Raw genomic sequence first — 19,478 nt, 5'->3', positions numbered from 1 at the left:
TCTAAAGACTTCATAATAGCTGCTTTTCCATCAGGAAATTAATTCTTTTTTCCTTTGACTTTCCTGAAAGAAATGAAGGCACAAAGCCATAGATAATACCCAAATTTCTAAACAGTTTCAATTTCTAAGCTTTAAATTACCATAAAGCCATTTTATCCCTCTATATTTCAAACACTTATAATTATAGAGATTTATATTTACATCTGGCACTATGACAGAGTTGTAACTAGCCCCTTTTGGATCCTGTTGCCTAGACCCCCTCACATCTGACTCTGCACTGGTAATGGAGAGGACTGGAGAATGCCATTAGTGACCCCTACTCCAGAGACTGACAGCTATAAATGGTACTTAGTATCAGAGTTTAGAAAATACTTGTGTTATGTACTTAACTGATTTCCCAGGATTGTGTGGAAAGGAAAGCCATCCATCTGTTGAAGAAAAAGGTTTTCAATTAGGAAAGGTCTACTCTGTGTATATAGTTCCTACACTGCACATCAGAACAAAGTTTGAACAGGACTGAAATATTTTTGCTTTATCACAATGCAAAATATATGAAGTAATAGTTTTAGTTTTAAATATCCGCACATGGTTTTCTGATTCTACTGGAGTTCTATACATACAAAATTACGCTTCTATTATTATATGTAAGAGCTGCAGTCAAGAATATTAGGAATCAGACCTTCTCAAATCTTGATGTGCAGCTGTGTGTTTCCTGAGCAGTGTTTGGGCAGAGGAAGAGAGTCTGGGGTCAGCTTGTGGCCTTGGTCAGCCTTGTCAGGTTTTGAGAGCACGCCTTGCAGCAATTATAAGTGATTTCTCATTCTCCCTCTACTATGGGCAAATAGAAAAGGAAAAATTGTTACAGTGACTTTGAGTTCTCATCTAGAGTTGCCTGTAGGAAACAGCTGTACAGCACTCACAAGTGTACAGAGTCACCCTCACAGAAGTCATAGCTTACAGAAGATGGAGAGGTATCCATGTGCACCTGCAAGCAGTTGGCTCAGGCTGAATTCAGGCGGAAATTTTTTAAAAAATTATTTTCTTTTTCTTTTTCTTTATAGTTGGCATTGGTTCAGATAAGCAACCCTTGACACTTTTTGTCATAGAACATAGGAACGCTGCTGAAAAAAACCTCAGGATTTCTGGAATAATCTGAAGTCAGACTGTAGTGATTTTTCTGTTTTCTTGAAGTTCTTTTGAAAGACTGCAGGAAGATCCAAGGGTCTGACTCTACCAGTGAAGAACTGAATTGAAGAAGAGCCTAGGAGGGCTGAAGAAGGAAATATCAAAGACTGGTTGATATGAGACAAGGTGTTATATTTTATACTTGAAATCTCTGTGTGGTCAGTTAAAATTCTGGCACTGATTGAAGAAAGTATTTATTAGCTTCCATGCTTTTAAGTACTTACTGAACAATAACTGATGCTTAATAAATTATCTAAGAAAAATGAGGTCTTCAGCTTATACTAAAGATTCACCCAGATGAAGGGTCCAAAAGTTGTACAGATGCAATGACTGGAGAAAACACTGCTTTATTTCGTGGACAAAAGCAATATTGCAGGCAAAAAGGGTTTTCTCTAACAAATGCTTTGTTCTCATGCATTTGATTATTTTCAGCTGCTGTAGCCGGAGAAAGGTAGCTGTAAAATTGCATTACAAAAATGCTGAAGATGTTGCACTCCATATTAATTTTATTATGAAAAAACAGAAATTTTAAAGGGTAAGATAAATGGGCTGTCAGTCTGAAAGCACAGGGAAAGATAAATTTAGAAGTTGGATATAGTTGTGCAAGACAGTATTATGCCAAAAACTGTAATATTAGCACTGAAAGGAGACCCACAGGCAGCAGAGGGTAAGGTGGTAAACTTCAGCCTTGTGATAGGGAACTTATCCCCGCTAAGGGAGTTTGTGAACTAAATTCCTAGGGAAAAAACCAACTGGAAAGGATTCAATTTGTAACTGGACCAGAGGAAAATGTATCCATTATAGGATTAGAGAGAGGTCGTGCTCTGGCGTCGCTGTGCTGGTTCTCTCACTCGTCTACTCCGGGTCCATTTTAGGATAACCTCAGAAGTTGGGGAAAGCTGCAGACAGGGATGGGCAATTGTGCTCTTCTCTCATATAAGATAGTTGTTCTTTTCCTGTGGTTGAGGCTAAATGTAGAGGTAGATAGTATTTGTGTGTGTGTAGCGGTGTGGGTGTGAGGGGGAATAGCAACTTCCCCAATGTCTGCTGCTGTGCACACAGGAGAGCTGATTCAGGATGGTTTATCTCTCAATGTGAGCGACCTCCTGAAAGTGGTCGGGAACATAAAAGCATAATTATCACACAGTAGGGGTTTTCTGCCTTTATGTTACTTGTTTAGCACAAGTATATATGCAAACAGCAGATATCTTTCCTGGTTTACCAGCATTTGAAGGGCAGGCTTGTCATCCTGGTAAATCCACACTTGATTTTAGATTGCTTGTGATATCCAAAATGTGAGAAGTCTTGTCTTTATTTGTACTGATACAGTACTTCTGGTCCTTAAAACATCATTCCTGTCTGGAACTGCTGCACAGAAAAATTTCTCTATTCAGTAAAGCCCCCAAATCCTCCTGTCTGGAGTCCTGGAGCCGTCTCCTGGTTTGAGAAGGACAGACATTGAAACTCTGTGTTCCTACACACAAGTTAAAAAATAAACCTGTGTTTCTTTTACTTCAGAATTCATGTCTTTGTTTCAAGACCAAAAGCCTTGAAGCACTTAATGGTGTGGACAGAGAAACTGCGTATAGCTATTATGTCCTGCTCAAGTTCCTGCTAAGGCTTATGTCTCTCATTAGCTGCACAGTGATAGCAAAGTTTTTTTCTGAAAGTATACATGTTATCTATTCAAAATATTTCTCCTCTGTTTATTAGAGAGTTTATTGTTTTCTTCTAATAAGTAAAATTGAAGAAACATGAAAAAAAAGCCTCCTGATTATTTACTTTCTTGAGGCCCTGGCAGAAAAGGCACAGGGTCCTTATTGCTGCTATAATCACAGAATTGCCAGAAGATCATAATAATGTGTCACAAGTAAATGTTTTCAGTGAGACATTAGGCTGAGGTCTGGTATATTTCTAAACTATATGTCAGGCCTTGAAAGTTTTCAATTAATTGGTCGCCAGGTTTAGTAAAGCGAAAATCTCCCTGGTAAAGGGTTATCACAAATATACCGAGGCTGTGTAACTCAGAGGAGCAATACTCACACTGAGCACTTACATGTAGACCTCAAAGAACTTTTAATCACCAGATGCTTAACCAATTTGCAGCAGATATCTTAGCTAACAATTATAGTCTCCCTTAAACTTCGAAGTATTTGTGGGCAGACTGTAACTCTCTCAAACAGTTCAGTCACACAAAACTTTTACAGAAGTGTCTCTTTAAGGAAGACTTTCCCACTGGTACATATCACTCCTTAAAAATAATCCACACATCAATTTATGCATTTATTTTAATATATATAACTAATCTAGTAAGTATTTTGCATTTATTGTGTTATTTAAAAATGAAATGCACATACATGATAATATAATATTATTGGAAAATCTATTTATTATACACTGTGCTGTTCACTAAAATAATGTATTGTTAATTGTGTAGAAAAAGTTCAATTTTTAATGTAATTATTTGAGATAATGCTATAGGTCTTTGATATTACATATTAAGATGTCAATATAACTGTTCCTGTTAGCAATGGAAAGCCAGGTATGTCTTCATTGACTATGTATTAAACATATCAATAACAATTTAAACAAATCAAAATACTAAAATAAATTGCTCTTTATGTGAAAAAAATGTTTCTGCCCTTAGTGTATTAAGTGTTAGTTCTGGAATTCCAACACCAGGAATGTCCTTTTACCAAGAGCCTCAATAAAAACAGAAAAGAAGAGAAAGCTGAGTTGTTGGCTTCTAATGGAACTGCAAAAAGAAAAGGCACTCTTTGCGGATTGTTCCAAAATGAAGCAATTGCATGCTCAAAACTGGGTGCTAGCTCATTCTGGATGCACTGCCTACGGGTGTTACCAGGCAAACTGAGGGGTCAGGAGGGCACAAGGGCTCTGTAGCTCCATTTGAGATTTGATCTTCACTGAAGGCTGCCTTTGAAATCCATGTGAAAGCTGTCCCCTGCCTTCTGAGAGAGGTGTTCAATAAGGAGCTGTAGAAATCACAAGCAACAGGGTATGCAAAGCCACAGAGATGCAAAGTCAAAGCATTTATATCTGTACCTCCATTATACATAGGTTTGTAACTATATATATGAAATACCATTATATATAATACCCTATTTTATTTAAAGATATTTGCATATGTATGTGTATATTTTTGAATGTATTTATATTTGCACAAATGACAGACACATATATATGTATAACCAGATTGTGTATTTGTTACTTCTCAGACCAAATGTGTTTGAAAGTACGTAATTAGAGAAGACAATTTTGATGTTTGTTTTTGGATGTTTTAAAAAATACATATAGTACTTGCTTCCCTTCTTTCAAATCAAGAAATTTCTGTGATGATCCAGGTGATCACTTCTACCTTCCTAATAGCGAAACCAAGAAACAAAGTAACTATAGCCATATGTAAATAATCAAAGCTTTTTCTTAAGTAACTCAATCATTCATTAAACAAAAGATACCTGATTTTAACATAATGGTGAAAATGAAAGTGAAATTATCACTGATTTTTTTTTTGTTGTTGTTCAAGTAGTTTCTCAGGGCTACTCTATAAATTGAGTTATTTCATAAAAGTCTGCTTGTCTGTGGTCTTCTGCCAGTGTTGCATGCAAACACTGTAAGTGTTAGAAAAAGATATGAAAATCGGAAGTCTACAATTTAAATATTTAAACACTTAACATCATCTTTCCTTCTTTTTTAGAAAACCTAATTTTATAGAGAAGTTAGGTACTCAAAAATTTTTTTTCCTATAAATACTTTTCAGATGGCACTATTAAAGAATCAACGTTTTATGTATGCTAGTATATTAAACATATTGTATGCTAGTATCTTAAACAGTACTTAATGTAGCCTGGCCATCATTAAAATATAAATATTAAGTTTTAATGTGTGGTGAAAGTAGTAGAGATATATATTTGTGATTTTCAAGGCTTCAGTTAATGAGAAGAAGATTCATTTTTAAAACCATTCCATAATTTCTTTTGGTGTGACAGTTGTGTCCTACACACACAACGACCATGAGGGAATCCATTCTTGCACTGTCATATATAATAGAGCTATTTCACATAACATTAACATGATAATATTGAGGATTCAAGAAACCTTATAAAAATTAGGTTGAATTGAATAAAAATTTTATAAACAATTCCTTGTCTCCTTTGTACTTTCCCTTTCTGTATTTCATACTTATGGTTTGGATTTTCTTAATAGCTTCCATTATTTCTTGAACCTCTAAAAAGTAGATTTTTTCATGTTTATCACATATGAGGGACTGCGCTATTTTAGACTGCAAGAAGTAAACACACATTTAAATTATAATTATCTTCTATTAATTCTTTTTAAACTCTCTATATGCTCACTGTATCACTGAAGTTTAGTAAGTGCACTAGTGTGGCCTTGTCTTGTGCCCTGTGTGCAGTTTTGGGCACCACAATATAAGAAAGACATTAAACTATTAGAGAGCATCCAAAGGAGGGAGATGAAGATGGTGAAGGGCCCTGAGGGGACACCATATGAGGAGTGGCTGAGGTCACCTGGTCTGTTCAGCCTGGAGAAGAGGACAGTGAGGGGAGACCTAATTGTAGTCTACAACTTCTTCATGAGGGGAAGAGGAGGGGCAGGTACCTATCTCTTCACTCTTGCAACCAGTGACAGGACTCAAGGAAATGGCAGGAAGCTCAGCATATTCTATGATTCTATGATTCTATGATTCTGTGATAAATGCACAGGACTAAGTGTCAGAAGAGCTGTAGCCTACGCTGTAGAACTTCATGCTTCTTTATGAGTCCTTCATACAAGCAAATTGTTGTTTACTTTCTCTTCTAAATTACTATGAAAGATTTGCAATCACTTATCATGCAAGTGGACCTTGCATGTGGTTCCCTACACTACTAAGAAACAGCAATTTTGGTACTTGGTATGCTTTGGATAGCAAATCAGATTGGCATAGACTGATTCATGATCACACCCTTCAGATACACACTTCCTCTCTCACTCTACTTGTGTTTGTGAAGTTTTGGTGGTGCAAATTTGCATTGGCACCAGCACCATTGCTTAATTGAGCATTTCAGTTAGTATTAAAGTTATCAGGTCATAAATATCTAAATATAATTTACGCTGTTTCTGCTTTTGTTCTCAATGACTATTTTTGTTTCATTTTGCACCTGATAGGAAATATAAACCATTGTAGTTAAAATATTTTTGTATCTTTATGCAAGTTACGAGAATAAAGAAGTCACAGCAGAATTCCATACAAATGTGCATGAATGCTGCCATTGTAAAACTGTAAGGACATCAAGAGTTCTCTGCTGCTGCTCAACTCCTTCCAGCCAGTCTGAAGCAATCTGTTTGGGCCAGTTCTTGTTCGCAAACACCCCACACCTTGTGTGCCTTCACTTGTGACCTGTGTAGGCGTAGGGTGCTGCAGCACTGGAGCTTGAGACCTTTCTTTCTCTAGGAAGGAGAGGACTGAATGTGTTTGTCACACACCACACGCAGCAATATAGGCTCTGAGTTTTGAGCACTCTGAAATGCTAATGTCGCTACGTGGAGTTTAAGATTACATATAGGTCAGTGTTGTGTGTAAAAGGGAGAATGACATTTCTCCAAGGACAGATAATATTATTTATAACAGATTTCTTGCACTTTTCAGTGATGGTATCAATTGTTTACAGCTGACTGAAACAAGCAGAATCAGTCTGATAAGAGATTGAGGCTTGGGTCCAAGCCCGGATTGTTTTACCAAGGCTGCAGTAGTGTGTGTTGTAAGACTGTACAGTTAGAGAGTTACTGAAAAAGTAGCATAAATATTTCTAGGCAAAAACCTAGTTCCATGGAAAAATTTTCATGAACTCTAATGACTTCAAGATTTCCCCCCTACTGTGAAGCTGATTTATCATTTATACAGTGCATTTTAAATGCAAAAGCTTTTGCTAATGCCAGAAATATGACATTGCCTGGACTGAGTGAGAGGCTTAGTTTTATTTTCATTAATGAAGAATATGTCTGTTAAGACAGCCTCTAATGATGAAATCACATTCTGGTATAATGATTAATTTGTACTTTTAGAAAATTTTCTGCTTTGAACATTGTGGAGGGAACAATAGTTAAAATACTTTTGACAAGGAAATACGTAGTAGGGTGAAAAAAATTGAAGCGGAAAACTTTACTTTCACAGAATTTCACAGAATCATAGAACATGTTGAGAAGAAGAGACCTTAAAGATCTTCTAGTTCCAGCCCCTCTTCCATGGGCAATGACACCTTCCACTAGACTAGGCTGCTCAAAGCCTCATCCAGCCTGATCTTGGACAATTTCAGGGATGGGGCACCTACAGCTTCTCAAGGCATCTTGTTCCAGTGTAATCAGCTCAATCAGTGGTATCTCTTAGTTGGCAATTACATTTAGAAAATTTCAATAAGCCAACATGTGTGTTTCAGTGGCAACCTGAATACAAATCTCTATTTTTTAATCTCCTTTTTTAAGCTTTGCTTAGAAAATGAGAGAAAATTAGGGAAAATATGCAACAAAAGAAAGGATTAATTTCCTACGCACTCTGCAGGTCATTAAAAGGATTTATTTTTACTAGTGATCTGCTAGTGATACTTGCATCTATCCAGAAATCGGCCTCGTGGACTCTAGGATGCACTTACCGCATTTACTAAAGGAAGGGGTAAGCAGGGGGCGGGAGCTCTGCCGTCCTGCCCCGTGCCCAGGCTTGCCTGTGCCCCGTGTTCTCACTCTTTTGCCGTTGCAGCTGCATCTCCAGCCGGCGAATGCGGTCAGCTGGACCACAGAACCCGTGGAGTCTATGGAGCATCTCAAAACACTGTCGCTAAAGCCTTTGTTTCCGCAGGCAGGGGTTTGCCCCGCCGGCGGTGCAGATTTTGCACGGAGGTGCCGCTGCCCGGGCCAGCCGGGCACGGCCCCTCCCCTCCCGGCCCTTCCCTCGGGCGGTGCGGGGCGCGGCCGGCAGGGGGGGCCCGCGCTCCGCCCGCAGCCCCGCGCCGGGCATCGCTGCGGGGCCGGCAGCGGGCGGGGGAAGGGCGTCCCCTGGAGCACACCGGCAGCTAACGAGCGGCGGATCAGCAGCTTATCAGCCTTAGGAACTGCCCACGCGGTGGGAAAGGATCGCTTTGCCACTGTCCTTCTAACATCTCTAAGTAAACCAATAAACACCCCCACCTTACTGATCAGAATATAACAGGAATTTCAAACATCTATTTCGAGTCTCACGAGGAGCGGCTGAGGGAGCTGGGGATGTTGAGTCTGGAGAAAAAAGATTCAAAGGGGACCTTATCGCTGTCTACAACTACCTGAAAGCAGGCTGTAGGGAGGTGGGGCTCAATCTCTTCTCCCAGGTAACAAGAAATAGGATGAGAGGAAATAGCTTCATGTTGCACCAGTGGAGGTTTAAACTGGATGTTAGGAAAGCTTTCTACACTGAAAGTACTGTCAAGCATTGGAACAGGCTGCCCAGGGAAGTGGCTGAATCACCATCCTGCATGTATACAAAAGACGTGTGGACATGGCACTCAGGAACATGGTTTAGTGGGGGACTTGACAGTGCGGGGATAACTTTATGTTCCTAGAAGTTTTTTTTCCAACCGAAATGATTCTATGATTCAAATATATAGCAAAAATGTACTAGTGACAGTGCTGTAGAGGTCAAACTAACTTCTGGCAATCTGGACTTTGCTTTGCTGCCGTGGCTGGGACTTCCTCTGGTTTGAAACATATTCCAAAAGCCTGTATAGATGCATGGGAACTGAAACTGTTTTTTTGAAGTAGCCTCTCCTACAAGCATGGATATTCTAGAGGGGATTTAATTTTGAGTTATTTTTTTCCAGAGTAAAATTATAAATATGCCTCCACTGCATCACTTAAATTTTATGTGAACATGAAATTTTATGTGTATCTTGTTCAATTTTGTACCTGCTTAAATGTAGCTTACCTACCTTTATCTTTTTTTAACTACTTAATTTTACTAGTTTTATTACTTTATTTACTAGTAGTAGAATCTATGTAAGAGGTCCCATCATGGGTGATCCTTGTCCTTTTCTTTGGTTATTAAATTGGGTGGTGCCTAAATACAGAGCAGTAGCATAAACCTGAAGAGCTAAACAATGGACTGCTGCTTTCTGTTATTAGATTTCTCTTTTTGTGCGGATTCTAATAATGATTTTCCAATCATAATTGATTTAGCACAAAACTTCTATATTTAGAAAAGACTCTTGTACTACAAAGCATAAGATTTTTTTCCAGGCCAAACTACCCACAACCATCACACTCTCACTTCACTTTTCTTTTACCCTTTGGAAAGAGAAAGGTGGTAGTGATTTAACATTAATGATAATAACTGCTTTGCTATTATATTCATCTACATATAGAGGTGCTGATATACACAGGCAACATACCTACAAAAACCCTCTTCTCCTCTTATAAATCCCCCACCAGTGGAAGTCTCCCACCTGTGGGAGATTAGACAATCTCACTCCAGCTTCCCAGTAGCTTCCTGACCTCCAATTTCATCTAACACTACTATTTTTCACTCATCTGAGGAAATATTTATCTGAGGAAAATGCACTAGTTGATTATAACATAACTTATAGCAAAATTACATCCTAGTTATATTTCCTTCCTCTTATTTGTTTCTTTCTCCTTTCTTAAGGAATGTTCCACATCATCAGAGTGTTGTTTAGATTGGGGAACCATAATACTTGTCTCCTGCCTTTGTGACATAAAAGTAGCATTTGCCCAGGGCTTTTGACAAATAAGTAGGTTTTAAAGCATAACAAACAAACTAAAAAAACCCCAAACCAACAAACCAAAAACCCATAACCCAACCAAAATAAAGCCAAAGAACAAAGAAAAAGGTCATACATGCATTTATGTTGCTTAAATACTTTGCAGAGAAATGTGCCTTCCATCTGGAATTAGAAACCTGTAAGGTACTTTCCATCTGAAGTCTTTGACTGCACTAAACACAAGGAACCAGCTTCTTTCCCATAAAAGAAGGCATTTTTCTTTTGAGCTCCCTTACACTTGAAGAGGTTTATCAGCCATGATCTTTAGTAGATCAGTTAGATGTCTTGGGCAACATTCAGACAACACATTAGTCATAAATACCAAGATCTTGAACTTGCCATGGAATTTTGTCAGTGTGAAGAGGAAGATCCAATTATTTGCAACAGACTATGTTGCCAAGGCATTCTACACCATTTAGTACAGACAGCTTCAAACTTGCTGCTCAAGCACTTTGCATCACTATGGTTTGACTGAAAAGTGACTCAGAGCAGATCACTAGCTGTGCAGATGCCAGATAGTTGTCTTTCTGTAAATTATATGGATTACATTCAGAACTGAGTCTTTTACATCGTGTCAATAAAGAAGACAGCACTGTGCAGCTGAAATCTTCCCATCAGTACTGATCTGTCTACTGAGTTCAAATATTCTTTGTTTTGTCTAATCTCTTATGCAACAGTGAAGCCACTTGTCATCTTTGTATGATATTCTCAGCTAAATGTTTCAATCATGTACTAATTGGAAAAAAAAACATGAGAAGAAGTATTAGAGGAAGAATTTATTCTTTTGTTAAAAGTCTATAAGCAAATATTCCTGGGCTTCTTCAGGTTTTAGATTCCCCCTTTCTTCTGAAGTCCTGCACTTCTAGGAATGATATACTTCCTAGGATCTAATTCTGGTAAATGATATGGCAGAAAGATACACTGAGAAGGGCTGAGGAAAAGAAGTTTAAACTTTGAAGGTGTTGCAGAAAACAGAGAAAATGGGATAATCTAAAGTAAAAATTTAATGAAAATAGTAACTATGCTGATATTTTGTTTCCTTCACATTTTATTAATAGTGAGATTGCTTTGCTTTAGAGTATTTAATATCACTTCTGCTCTGTGTTATATTTGCTTATGCTCCCATTTAAGTCTTTGGGACCTTTCTCATGCTGTTGAAAAAAGAAAATCTCGCTTGCCACAGGTAGTATGAAAACAGCATGGCACAAAGCAACTTTCACAATTTAAATTGTTGATAGTGCCTGCTACAGAAATTTTGGAAGAGTGATATGCATTTTCTTTCTCTCATGAGCAGCACAGGACAGAAGAAGTGGCACCTCTTAATGCTTATACCTCGCACATTGACAGGCCCCAGCAGAACGTAAATAGTATGTGCAATTTATTTCAGAAAAGGAAGAAAAACAGTATGATGGCAACATACTAATGACATTGCAACTTCCCCAGCGTTTCTCAATTCCTATAGACTTCTGCTGCACTAGACAAAGCCTGACAGCCTCCCGTCCTCCAGAGGGGTGCACAGGGAGTGCCTTCAGATGCACAGCCTTGCTTTGCACGTCCAATACCCTAACGTGTATTTTAGGAATAGTGAGTTTATACTTGCTTATAGCCTACGGCAGCATTCAGACTAATGGTTCCATATTTACCAAAAAAATTTATTTAAAAATACCAAATGAGCAATAGAGAACTTGCAGAAGCAGATTGACAAAGGGTGGAGTAAGCAGTGCCACATCAGATGTCACTGCACTCTGTACTTCATCCCTTTTAAGTGGTCCCAGCCACTCAGTGTCATGTGGGGTAGGGAAGGAAGGGAACCTGAGTTCATGGCACTTCAGACTTGGATGCATGTGTAGCTAGGGCACATGAAAAATCTGTGTACAGGATATTTTACACAGCTCAGAATCTAAAGAACAAGATTATATCACACAAAAAAATTCCGCAGAGCCTGGCTTGCTTGGATCTGGTTTACATCTTCGAAGCTTAGAATTACTTAGAATTTTGATGGTTAAATTTGTCCTCATTTAGCCACTTGTTTTCAAATAATGATTTTGAATGTAAAAAATATTATTGGCCAGATGGTACTTTTTATAAAGTACAATAACAGTGTTGTATAAATTACTGAAATGACTGAATACATGACATTTTATAAACACCTGATTTTTTACCTTTTATACAAGGCATGTAAAGTACTTTACTAACAGTAATACAGACCTATCTTACTCTCCTGCTCACTGTATTTCTTCTCTGCCTCCTGCTCTCTTTTTCCAGCACTTACAGCTCAAATTAACTCAGTGCCACAAACCTGGCTCTTGCATTGGGACCTGTATGGTTGTGCCTGGCTGATAAATGTTCAGTGGGCATCTGCTGAGCACAGTCTCCAAACAGGAGAGTTTGAGATGCTCATCCTTTTAGAAGGAAAAATGTGAATTTCTACAAGTCCTGTCCCACCCAGTCTTCATCATTATACCAAGATTATTTTTAACTTGTCCAAAGGATGGGGTTGAATTATTTCACAGGAAATATGCAGAGAAAGTTGCAGTTAGAAAACTCCACATTCTGAGTTAGAAGGTTACACCAAGGATGCTAAAAACAGAATAATGGTTTTGACTTTTTTTTCTCCTAAGAATTGTACAACATCTCAATGGCAAACCAGGGGAGAAAACTCTACCAAGAGTGAGGTAGGTCCCAGGTCATGAGCCCAACACTCCCTAAGAGCCAAGGTTAATATTTATCTATGCCCTGTGGCAGTAATTTTGAAGGTGTTGATCTTGGGGATTAATTACTGCTTTAAACAGGCAGTTAAGAGTTTAGACAACATTTTTATTGGCATACAGTAGTTAAATGTCTAGTAATGTGCTGATGGGTTTATGATGATCGAAGTGAATTAAGAGTTCATCTTTGAGTTACACACTATTGGAGGCACTGGGTCATTTGAGTACCCTGGGTTAATGTATCTGAAATGTACAGTGAGTGCTGTACACAGAGAAGAAAATGTTCATTTTTAAATATTGTACTTCAAACCATTTTATGTTCTATTCAGATAATACGAGCTGAAATGAAGCTCTCAGGCTACTGATGCTCCAGTGAACTGGTCCCTGAGCACACATGTTCCTGAGGACACAGTCCAGGCTCTGGTGCTCATTTTTCAGAGCTGGTTTTCAAAGGGATACACCAGCAGCAGAAGTATCAGGTGTCACAGGTCCAATACTGTATTGTGTCCACAGAAGTGGCTGAAGAACTGGCTGCAAATCTCATTATAGTTATAAACATGTTGTTTGGGTTCAATACAGTTGCTACAGTATTTATATAACCACTGGCACCAGGGGAACCCAAAGATATTTGTAATTCAATTTATTATCTCCATTTTTATGGCTTAGTGATTGGGCATTTTGAGATTTTCAGTGTGAATAGAAGCATGGTACCTATGTTCTGCCTGCCTGCTATAGGTGCCAATCTCAAACAGTGTGGCTACGCCTGCTTTCTGCAGGGAACCACAATCCTACAGCATCCCGTGGAGTGAGTTTTGCACACAACACTGGGCATGTGTGCCAGAGCAGGCTGTTCAAAAATGCTAGAGGGAATCTCTGAGGGGAAGGTAGCACTCCTTCCCTGTGACTGCAGTGTGACATGGAGACATCTGCTCCACAGGGCTGGTTACAGATATGTAGTACAATGAGCATCAGTACCAGGAATACTCTAGTCCCCAGGGCACGGATTCCTATTTCTGTTTTCCAACTCTGTTCAAGAATACTGTCTCTGACTTCTATTAATGACTTGATTCTAGTAGACCAATTAATCAGAGCCAATTTTTGATAAAATATTTCTCCTATATAAAATTATGACAGCTTGCTGTCTAAGTATAGGATGAGAGCATCCTATACTTCATCCAAGACATGTGACACATGGATGGAGTGAGGCTATTTAGTGCGGTGCAGCTGGCATGCCTTGCTGGTGCGATTCCACGGAAAGCTGCTCACAAACCATAGCTAGCCTCTTGCCTCACTGCTATTTATTTGTGTTGTCTTGCTTCTTGTTTCCTAATTAAAAATGACATGTACAGTTGGGGAGAAGCTGGTTGGTCTCTTAAAATAATTTTGACCAGTTGATTGAGGTTTCTAGTTAGTTAATGATCAATTTTGGTACTATGGGGATGCTGCCAGAATGTCGCACAGAAAGCCAAGTCTGTGTCTTGTATACACATATGGAATGTGAAACCAGAAGCTGTTTGCAAAAATAAATAATAGGTGTGGGAAGAAAAGTACACTATAAAATATAAGAGATATTTTATTTATAAATCACCTTCTTAAATAAGAAATACTTGCAATTCCTAATTCCAGACTGTCTCTCTGTGCCTCTCACTTTCCATTGCTACACTGCTGTTTATTTACCTCTTATACCCCAGATTCCTGGTGGCTTATTCTTGCCTTTTTCTCTGCTATATCTGTCAACCAATACCTAACTCTTAGCTGCTGGGAATGAGTTAATAAATAGACTGAGTTTAAGGAAGCTGTCATGGTCTTAGGGACTGCAAGGGTCTAGATAGATGGAAGTCCAATATGGCAGTCTTGCTATCAAAGTGTTGCATCAGTATTTGACTTAATTCCTGAAAATGCATGTAGTAATATAGATATATAATCTATTGGTCCTGTAGGAGAAAGAACTCTAAATTCTGACTCTCTTACAGAGAAAACAGTAAGATTTTAAGGACTTCTTTTTGCAAAATCTGAGCTTGTCAGACCTGTGATAGGTTCGCATAGTCATGGTGAGCTTATATTTCCTGTAGTTTCAACAGAAATGCAACTTCACGTTGTCTTTCAGCAGATTCTAGAACATTGTCAGTATTTTGAGTTTGTTCCATTTACTGCATTTAAAGTGTTTTCTCTCAGCTGGGAATTCTGTAGCTTCCAAGCTAGGTTGCCTATGCTATAAATCTTGCTATTGTCCATGTCAAAAACATCTATATTGTTCATGCTCTGCTCTCTGCTTCCTTTCTTACTATTTATCCTCTCCAGAGCAAGTACCAGCAAGGTGATCCTGAGTGCTGGAAGACTGGGCTGCCTGCACTGGGTAATATCATTACTATTGGCTCCTCCTACTCCTGTTAGAGTCAAACTCCGGCCAAAAAGTTAAACTAAGCTGGATGAATGGTGAGAGAACACATGGAGTTGAATTTTGCCATTAATGAAAAATACAACATGGATGAGAAACCAAAAAGATGCAAAATTGAGATTTCTCACACTTGGGACTCAATGTTTCATTTAAAATGAAATACATTTTGGAAACATCATTGCATTTGTCACATTCTCCTTTTAAACAGACATATAAAACAATTTAACTGTTTTAAAATTGAACTCAAACAAGAATAGCAATCCAAACTCTTAATCCTGTTTTCCCAGTTTACAGCTGCATCAAAAGACAGTTATAATTAACACATAATTAACTATTAGCTTGTTGAATTATGGGTTTCATCCTTCTTTTGACTGAATGCAGAAGATGTATTATGATTGCTCTAGGAAAGTGATAATACCAGATTTTTCACAAATGGAAATTTGGTGCATTCTTTGCAGCTTTTTTGTCTTTCCCTCTTGATGTATAGATTATATTTCTTCCAGGCCATTTTATTCTAGTCCCTTTGATTTGCAGGCTTTTTTCAATATGTAGAAGTTAATCAGAGCTCCACAGAATCTCAAGAGAAAAAGTTGATGTTCATCACTTCTACCACAGAATTATATCCAATAAAATTAATTTCCTGTGGATTATTTTATCTAAGTCTATTCTACGTAAAATTTTAGGAAAATTAGTCTTAATCAGAAAAACTTATCTATGTTTCAAGTAGTAGGGCTATATTTTTTCTACATGTACTTTAGCCAGATAGCTAAGTTATTGCATAACATAAATACTGAGAACTGACCTGAATTTATGTCCTTTTCTATGTGAAAGAGAATTTGTTACTTTTTAATTTTAAATATATCTGTGCTGGTTTAGTTAAATTTGGAAATATATCCTCTGATAAAAGGCAGGTTACAACCAGCCCTCCCCCACCAGGTTTGGGAAAAAATAAATTTTCCTCGAAGGAAAGTGAAAGAGATAAAAACTATTTGTTTAACAAACACACAGGAAAAGGATAATAATGCTAAATAATAATAAAACCTCTTGCTCTGCTGAGAGAAACCTGAGAAAATTTCAGAGTCCTTCCGTAGATCTCTCTCTCTCCCTTCTTGGAGCTGGGACGGGGTGGTGGGCCCACCTCCAGGGCCAAGGCCTCGGTGGAAATTCCCCCCAATGTATTCTGATGTTGAAACCGTCCAGCAGAGAAGAAGGGAAAAATCAGAGTCCCAGGAAAACAAAGTTCAACTCTCCAGAGGAAAAGGAGCTGAAAACATGGCTGAAAGCTGGCTGGAAAGAAAGCAAGCCAGGTGCTTCCTCCCACTCCTCTCACCACCGCAGGTGAATGCAGAGAACCGTCTCTATCTCTGTGCCCTTGAAACATGAAAACAAACTGCAAAACTGCTTTGAAAAAGTACACTTTTCTCTCCCCCCTCTCAGGCTCAGTTTAAAGGCACAGAAAGACACAAAATTAATTTCTGGGCATAGAACAGTGATATGGGACACACATCATAAAGTCACCCCAAGACAATATCATACAGCAGCAAAGACAGTTCCGCAGCTGGTGGCTCAGGATGTCACTGAGGTTGATGGTGAGTCTGGCTGATGTGTCTCAACCAGCAGAAGAAATCAGAATATGAATTCAAGCTTTGTTTTGAATATACAAACCCAAAAGATGAGTCTGTTTCCTGCTTCTCTCCATATCAGGCAGCAGAAGGATTTATATCTGGGGCTCACCTCCAAATGCTCTGACCATCCTTGCCAGCGGCACCATTGCCCTCTTTGCGGCAGTTGCTGAGTTGAAAGGTCTGAGCTACAGAGAGGCCTGTGAGGAACAGACTTTCTGATAGGACAGAAAGACTGAGCTCACAGGAAGAGTGGGTAGATCCCCTATTTCTTCTATGGATAATGTAAGGGATTTTGCCACCAATATTTTGTCCTGTGTCTCTAACAATTATGTATCTAGTGCTCCTCATGAACAAGGCTTTTTAAGCACCTGAATCAGAATTTTGCTTTCCATTAGGGAAGAATGCTGTAATCTTAAGAATTTAAGAGTTAAGACTCCAAAGGAAAGATGTTAATTTGCTAGTCCATAGAGCCTGAAGAAACTTCAGTGGGTTTCTTGTTGTTAAGTGCTCAACTTTTACCAGTATTTGGAATAATCTTTTTCATTTACACTTGACTAGGGGACTGAAATTATTCCTTTCATAGGCAAATCACACTATTGTGGTTCCTGCTTTATGACCTCAAGAACAGATGCACATGTAGCACTGTACTTGAGGCTACATGTTAAATTAGGTCAGGAACTGAAGGTAACGCACCAATGGATTGTTGTTTGTCCCCTGTATTTTCCCTGGTGAGTGTTAAGACACAGAGATAATTCACAGAATAAGTAAACCATTCAACCAAACAACACTGCTGATAAATAATTTCCACCAAACTGCACTTTCAATTAATTTGCAACAGAAGGCACATTCACACAATAGCACTGACATGCCTGTAGGCATATGAAATATCTTTCTTTTAAAACCAGAGAGTTGTTTGGTTTTGCCTAGGACTTACAGTGGAAGATCATTGTTGTAACTGCTTAACTCTGCCTAGCAGGCTGCAGCTCCCTGTGAGCACAGCGGGGGTTTCCTAGGGCCATGCGATTAATCGCATCCCAGAGTCCATTTCGGACAGCCCCGCGATCTGGCTCCGCAGCCAGCAGTGTTACAACGCAGTGGTGGTAAAAGAGGTAGAGAAGGGTCTCCCATGAGGGTGGTAAGAGAGCTTTATTCACATCTTGTCCCAGCGCCCTTGGAGGCAGAGAGACCTTGTGGTCTGCATGTGGGTGGTTTTGTCAGGGGCCCAGGGGTGGTCTCTGGGTGGGGCTGGGGTACAGGAACCAATAGGGAGAGTCTGAGGGAGTGGGCAAGGCTAGGGCAGGGAACAGGGGGAGCATGGCATCACAGGATCAGGGAGTTTAACAGGCTACCACAGATCATCACTGTTGGACTTCTCATCAGGCATTTTAGATTAGGGCATGTATTTTTATCCTTTTGAATCAGAAACATCATACCCACTGTGTTCCATTACTGTGTATCCTCCTCTTTGATAGAGTTGGGGGTTGGTCTTTGAAAATAACTCAAGTATCCAGAAATTTTGAAAATAAGGGACAAAACTTACCCTAAACAGATAACAAGAGGATGCTTGTAGTATTCCTTCCTTCCTCAGGGAATGAGAGGAAATTCAACAGAATTAATCCATGTGCTTTGTCTCTACATGCATAAGCTCAAAGATTGCTTATGAATATAAGAACAACTTGATTTTCTCACATCATGAAAATAAGTTTTTAGGAAACATCTACCTCTCTCATCTGCCAACATATTGGAAAGAATCCAATAAAGCCTCTGTGTGAGACAAAATTCAGACAGGTTGTACAGCATAAACAGTAGATCAGATGTTTCTGTAAACCACCATCTTCTCCTAAAAGCTGCTTTTTGCCACTCTGCTAATGCTCCCAGCTGTTTACTTGTTCTCAGGTGTGAAATCAAATGCTGGGAGAGCTGGGCTGGGCTGCGGCGTAACTGAACACCCATCACAGTGTTCCTTTGAAGGAGGAATCTGGCAAGCAGCATTATGTGGGATCATGCCTTAAGTATGCACATGTGAATGTACAAACTTCAGTCCTGAGGAGAAATTTATTTGAGATGATTACTTGCTTGTTCCCTGGAGAGCAAGAAAAGAAAGCATACAGGTAGTAGGAGAAAGTGTTATTGCATGGTAAGTAAGTCTTCCTCTTCATCTGCTTTCAATACCATCTGGATTTTGTAGGGTCAGGCAATATCTTCCATCCAATTCTGCTCTCAGCACTACGAATAAATGGGACCATCTCCACTGAAGTAACTGGAGAAGCATTAGCACACAAGTCAGGGTTGTGGGACTTAAGATCCCATTTTATTTGGTAGAATTTATATAGGTAGAATGAAGTTCTTTGGAATGTGCTACGCTAAGAATAAATATTTTGTGCTCCACTATTGGTTTACTGAGACAGAAAATCTTGCTTATTATACCTGTACTCAGGAGCCACTCTGCACTGATATCCCATATACACCGAGGAAGCTGAGTTGGAGTAATTCCAGGTACTGTGTGTGACATGATGCAACCTTATTGCAACTCATCTGCAGAAATGACACATATTGCAGCAGAAATGTAAAGAAAGAGAAATAGATTTTTGTTTCCTAGAATTTATAATTGTACTCTGAGCATGCATATGTATTGGTAAAAGCCACTAAATTGCATTAATTCTAGATATATAGGAACCAATATCATGTGAATGTAACCTTTATCTGGATGTTGAATTCCCATTTATTTTGCCTTGTAGGATTG

Source organism: Corvus cornix, chromosome 2 (genome assembly GCF_000738735.6).
Source record: "Corvus cornix cornix isolate S_Up_H32 chromosome 2, ASM73873v5, whole genome shotgun sequence".
Classification (NCBI taxonomy): domain Eukaryota; kingdom Metazoa; phylum Chordata; class Aves; order Passeriformes; family Corvidae; genus Corvus; species Corvus cornix.
This window is presented reverse-complemented; position numbering follows the sequence as displayed.